Below are 6,000 nucleotides of genomic sequence, written 5' to 3' on the forward strand. Positions count from 1 at the left end.
TGCTTCACAGGAGCTAGGCTGTAGAAGGATGCTGCTGCTGCCAGAAGGACTGCTCAGCGGGTGGGGAGTGAGAGGAATAAATACTCCCACCTCTCTTTGCTCCCAAACTCCAGCTCACCCATAGTGCATCCCCCTTGGCCAACTCCAGTGGGATACCCAAAGGCAATGGACTCTGGTGATGCCATTCACGGGGTTAGCCACCCGGGCCCACAGCAGAGCAGAGGAGAACTTGAAGTGGAGTTTTAGGGTTAATGGAAAATAATCAGCTTGCTTGCTTTCTCTCTTCCTTTCGTTTCTTTCCTCCTCTCGCCTCTCCTCTCCCTTCCTCCCCTCTCCCCCTCCCTCTCTCTTTCTTTCTTTTTCTTTCTCTTTCCTTCCTCCTTCCCTTTCTTCCTTCTTCCTCCCTCCCTTTCTCTCTTCCTTCCTTCCTTGCTTCTTTCACTCTTTTCTTTCATTTCTTCCTCCTTATCTGCTTTTCTGCTTGCCCACAGGCCATCATGCCAGACATCGAGGAATCAGGTATCAAAAACCAGACCTGCTCCCCAACTTTATGGTGCTTATGGTCTAGCAGGGAGAGAAATACGGAGCACAAAATAAAGGAGAGCAGGAATGGGATGGGTGGGCCCAGGGAAACAACTCTGGGGTCTGAGTTTTCTTTTCCAAAGTCAGGCCACATAGCTCCTTACTCCTAGAACTGCAGTGTCCAAAGACCTCGTGAAAACCCTCACTCAGAGCTGATCCTAGAAAGCCCAAGGGACAAACTGCTCAGAATTCACAGGCAAAACCCTGCGCTACCCCAAGCAACAATCCCTCCATCCCCTCTGCTATTCTGCAGCATTTCTCTCTCTTTTGCCTGAGTCTATGCACTCTCCCATAATATGTAAGGAAAGAGAAGTTCAGAAGAATATCTTTTAAACTTAGGATGGAAGAAAGCAATCTAAGGCAGACTGAGTACCCAGAAGTCATAGCTGAAATATAGACATAGTCGATTTCTAAATAAAGCCAATAGAGAAAGAATAGGTTAGGAAAAATTAGTTAAAATTTGATAAAATTTATATCCTTTGTAGTCAATTTGAAAAGCAGAGGATAAACAATTTCAAAATGGGCAAGAAGAATGTTTGCAGCAGCTTTATTCATTATCTCTAAAAATTAGAAGCAAACAAGATGTCTCTCAATGGATGAATGAATAAACTGTGGTATATCCATCCAATGAAATATTATTCTATCATAAAAAGAAATGAATTATCAAGGAAAACACATAAAGGAAACTTGAATGCGTATTATTAAATTTAAAAAGTCAGTCTGAAAGGCTTATACTCTATTATTTTGATGATATGGCATTCTAGAAAAAAAAACTATTAAGAGGCTAGGCATGGTGGCTCACGCCTGTAATCCCAGCATTTGAGCCTGGGAGTTCAAGACCAGCCTGGGTGACATGGAAAACTCCATCTCTACAAACAATACAAAACCTAGCTAGGTGTGGTAACACACAGCTCTAGTCCCAGCTCCTTGGGAGGCTGAGGTGGGAGGATCACCTGAGCTTGGGAGGTCAAGGCTGCAGTGAGCCGTGTTCCTGCCACTGCACTCCAGCCTGGGTAACAGAGTGAGAGATCTAGTCTCAAAAGCAAAACAAAACAAAAAGACCATAAAGATAGTAAAAAAAAAAAATCAGCAGTTGCCAAGGGTATGGTGGGAGGGGGATAGACGGTTGAATAAAGCATGGGGGATATTTTTTAGGGTGATGAAACTATTCTGTATGATACTGTGATGGTAGGCACAGGAAGCTGTGCATTTGTCAAAACCCAAAGAACTTTACAGCACAAAGAGTGGTCCAACGTATGCAAGTTTTAAAAAAATCATTTAGGAGGTAAGGTGATTTCAGCATAGACTTCAGACTGTGACAAAAGAATCTAACTGTATTACAAATGTATCAAAACATCTCACTGAAGAGGGTGAGGGAAAAGACGCTGACCTAAGTAACTTTTGGAATGAGTAAAGTCCCTAAGACTAAAGGCAAAAAGAGCCACACATAAGCACTGTACTCTAGTAGATAACGTTTTTCCCTATCAGGATACAGGTTAACATTCTGATACTGCCGTACATGTATACCAAAGTTGAACAATTAATAGATATTGCTGGATGGTGAGAGCGGGTTTCTCACTGTTGGGTTGGGAATTTACAAATACACAAGCGGAGGTGGCAAGCATGATCCATATCGTAATGGATTACAGTTGCAGACACAAATGAGCTCATGTTCACATAGAAATTTAGATACATGTCTGCCTATCTATCTATCTATCTATTTATTTGTCAGTCATCTGGCTTCCTATCTTGAGTGCCCTGTTTTGCATACATATATATATGCAATTGTCAGGGGTATGGTGGGACATACCCCTGGTTACTGGTTAGTATGCCCACATATATTTCCTTGCTCTGTCAGCTGAGAGAGCCTAGAAACAATGACACCCCAGTAGCAGAAGGGCAGATCTTGTGCCCAGAACTTGGTTTTTCATGCCATTCTCCAATTTAAGAAATCAGGACTCCTTGGAGAAATGGTCGATTCTAGGACTGAGGCAGGAAATACACAGGGGAACCTGGAGCATCTTGTAGTACCAGAGAGTAAGGAAGTGCTTTAAAAACAATCCATATCACTGGGGGCGTATCAAAGGGACATGGGGGCAAATTAAAACAGTTCCCACTGGTCAAATCTGAAACAACACAATTAAGTAGTATTGGATTATAATCCAAAGTATACTGTTATGAATGAATAATTGAATAAAATATTAAATGGGAGAGATGAGACAAGTCTCTCATACACATGAATTCCAAATAACTTATGAAGATACTCCACCTTCAAGTAGGTGCAGCCCAAGTCTCCACTCCTTAAGTGGGGGCCACACTTAGTGACTTCCTTCCAAAGAGCACAGTATGCAAAGTGAGGCAAGGGTAACTTCACAGTGAAGACACGTGACACACACACCGCAATCAGGTGATCAAGGTCAATACCAACAGCAGTAAGTCCTGTTGGGGGCAGGCACCCTCACACCAGTCCAGCCACCAGGAAAACACCAGACACAGCACAAGATAGGGACACCCTGCAGAATGCCTGACTAGTACTCTGCAGATTGTCAAGGTCAACAAAAACAAGGAAAGCCTGAGAAACCATCACAGCCAAGAGGAGCCACAGGAGAGGCGACGACTAAATGCAATGTGGCATCCAGAGTGGGATCTTGAAACAGAAAAGGGATGTTACGTAAAATCTAAGAACTAAGGAAATCTCCATAAATAACAAATAATAATAGCCAATAATAACAAATTAATATTTGCTCATTAACAATAACAAATGTACCATAAGATGTCATGTAAGATGATACTGTTAGAGGAAACGGCGTTGGGTATATGGAAACACTACTATCTTTGCAATTTTTCTGTAAATCTGAAATTTGAAAAAAGTATACCTTAAAATAATAAAATAAACAATGGATAAGAATACAAACAGGCAATTAAATCAAAGAAGAGGAAATACAAGTCAATAAACATTAAAAATATCCTTAACCCTTGAGGTCTTCATGGAAATGTGAATTAAAACAACAGCATACTCTTTTTTTCACATGTGAAATTAACAGACTAGAAACAGCTTTACTGTTTCACTCTGGCTGGGAGGCTATTTTTGCAGTAAAGAGGACACACATTTCTTGCTGGTAAGAGCGTAAAAATTACTAAAATTTTGGATAATAATCTGGCATTATCTACTAAAATACATATATAGAGATCTTTTTGAATGATGCATTCTACTGCAAGGAATCTTTCTGAAATAAGAGATCTGGTGAATACAAGCAAAAGAATGTGTTTGGAAGCTTTGTTTCAAGGGGTGGAAAATGGGAAACCATCCAAATATCTCCCAATAAGGGAATAGCTGAATCAATTCAGTTTACCCATCCTGTGGAAATTCGTCTTGCTAATAAATATGATGGGCGAGATCCCTATGGATTGGTTTGGAGGGATTCCATAAAACATTAAGAGGAAAAAGTTGCAGATTAATGTGTGTGATCCTGATTCTGTAAAACAGCAACCACACAACACAAAAACATCTAGATTAGCACATGTGAGGATGGTAGTGGACAGACAGTCTGAGTCAAATTTTTGACATTGTTTACTTGTCAAAATGAGTTGCTGGGGGAGAGTGGACTGAATCATCAGCTTTTTCCTTTATATCTCTGTTTTGTTTGTAACAAAATAAGTTTGTGCTACTTTTTAACTTAAAAAAACCTACTAAAAGACTAGATGCCAAAAAAAGAAAAGGAACAAAAAGGCTACGGGTGTGGCTTACACCTGTAATCCCAGCACTTTAGGAGGCAGAGTCAGGAGGATCATTTGAGATCAGGAGTTCAAGAACATCCTGGCCAACATGGTGAAACTCCATCTCTAGTAAAAATACAAAAATTAGCCAGGCGTCGTGGTGCGCACCTGTAATCGCAACTACTTGGGAGGCTGAGACACGAGAATCACTTGAACCCAGGAGGCAGAAGCTGAAGTGAGCTGAGATTGTGCCACTACCCTCCAGCCTGGGCAGTGGAGTGAGGCTCTGTCTCAAAACAACAACAACAAACCTAATTAAGTTGAAATGAAAAAATTCAATAGTCATGTGGTAGGCAGAATAATGTCCTTCTTTCCCAAGATATCCTTGTCTTTACCCTTGGAACCAGTGGACATCTTATTTTACATGTCAATAAGTATTAAGTCAAATTTGCATGTGTGATCAAGTTGAAAATGTCTCAGATGGGAAGTTTTCCTGGATTATCCAGGTGGGCTTAACATTATCACCAGAGTCCTTAGAAGAGGGAGACAGGAGGGTCACCTCCAAAGTAGAGAGGCGAGGACAAGCAGAGGTTAGATGCATGCCAGCCAAGGGGTCACGAGGAATGCAGGTGGCCTCATGGAGCCAAAAGAGGCAAGCAAATGGATTCTCCCCTTGAGTCTGCAAAAGGAACTCAGTCCCATTGACACCTCAATTTTAGGACTTCTGACCTCCAGAATTGAAAGAAAATAATTTGTGTTGTTTTAAGCCACTAAGTTTGAGGTCACAGCAACATAGGAAACAAATACAGGCTCATATTTAAGATGTGATTTATCACTTCTGCTCTAGTATCTCTGAGTTCCTTGAAGGGAGATTTTTTGCTTTTTTTAATGTTTTTTGGGTCTTTTTTGAGATGGAGTTTTACTCTTGTTGCCCAGGCTGGAGTGCAATGACACGATCTTGGCTCACTGCAACCTCCACCTCCTGGGTTCAAGTGATTCTCCTGCCTCAGCCTCCCAAGTAGCTGGGATTACAGGCGTGCGCCACCATGCTCAGGTAATTTTTGTGTTATTAGTAGAGATGGGGTTTCACCATGTTGGCCAGGCTGGTCTCGAACTCCTGACCTCAAGTGATTTGCCCACGTCAGCCTCCCAAAATGCTGGGATTGCAGGCATAAGCCACCATGCTCAGCTGAAAGGAGACTTTTACAAAGTAAAAAAAAAAAAAAAAAAAAAAAAAGGTGTCCAAGAATCTCAGACTTTAGTTGGGAAGGAGCCAGTCCTGCAGGAGAGAAGTGTGAAGTAGGCCTTAAAAGATGATTAAACTTGTTGAGGGATGCTAGTGTCTGCAACTTGATTATGCATCCGAGTCAACTGAGGACTACTAGAACCCTCCTCTATCCTGAGCAATTCTCACAGCCCCCCAAGGGACAGGAGGATGCTCACCACAGTGCTGTCACGGCTAGAGGAGAGCTAAAGGCCACATGGGCAGACACCCCCAGGGTCATGGAAAGTAGGAAGTGAAGGACCCTGTGCAGAATTCATACTTCAATCAAGACAGAATCTTCAAACACAGTGTGAGGGAGAACAGGTTAAGAAACAATGAAATTTATGGAATGGACATTTAAATAGCATACACCCACACATTACATATTTATAAGAATTGATTCCCATTTAAGAACATAATCCCAGGCCGGGTACGGG

The sequence above is a fragment of the Piliocolobus tephrosceles genome, chromosome 7 (genome assembly GCF_002776525.5).
Source record: "Piliocolobus tephrosceles isolate RC106 chromosome 7, ASM277652v3, whole genome shotgun sequence".
NCBI lineage: Eukaryota > Metazoa > Chordata > Mammalia > Primates > Cercopithecidae > Piliocolobus > Piliocolobus tephrosceles.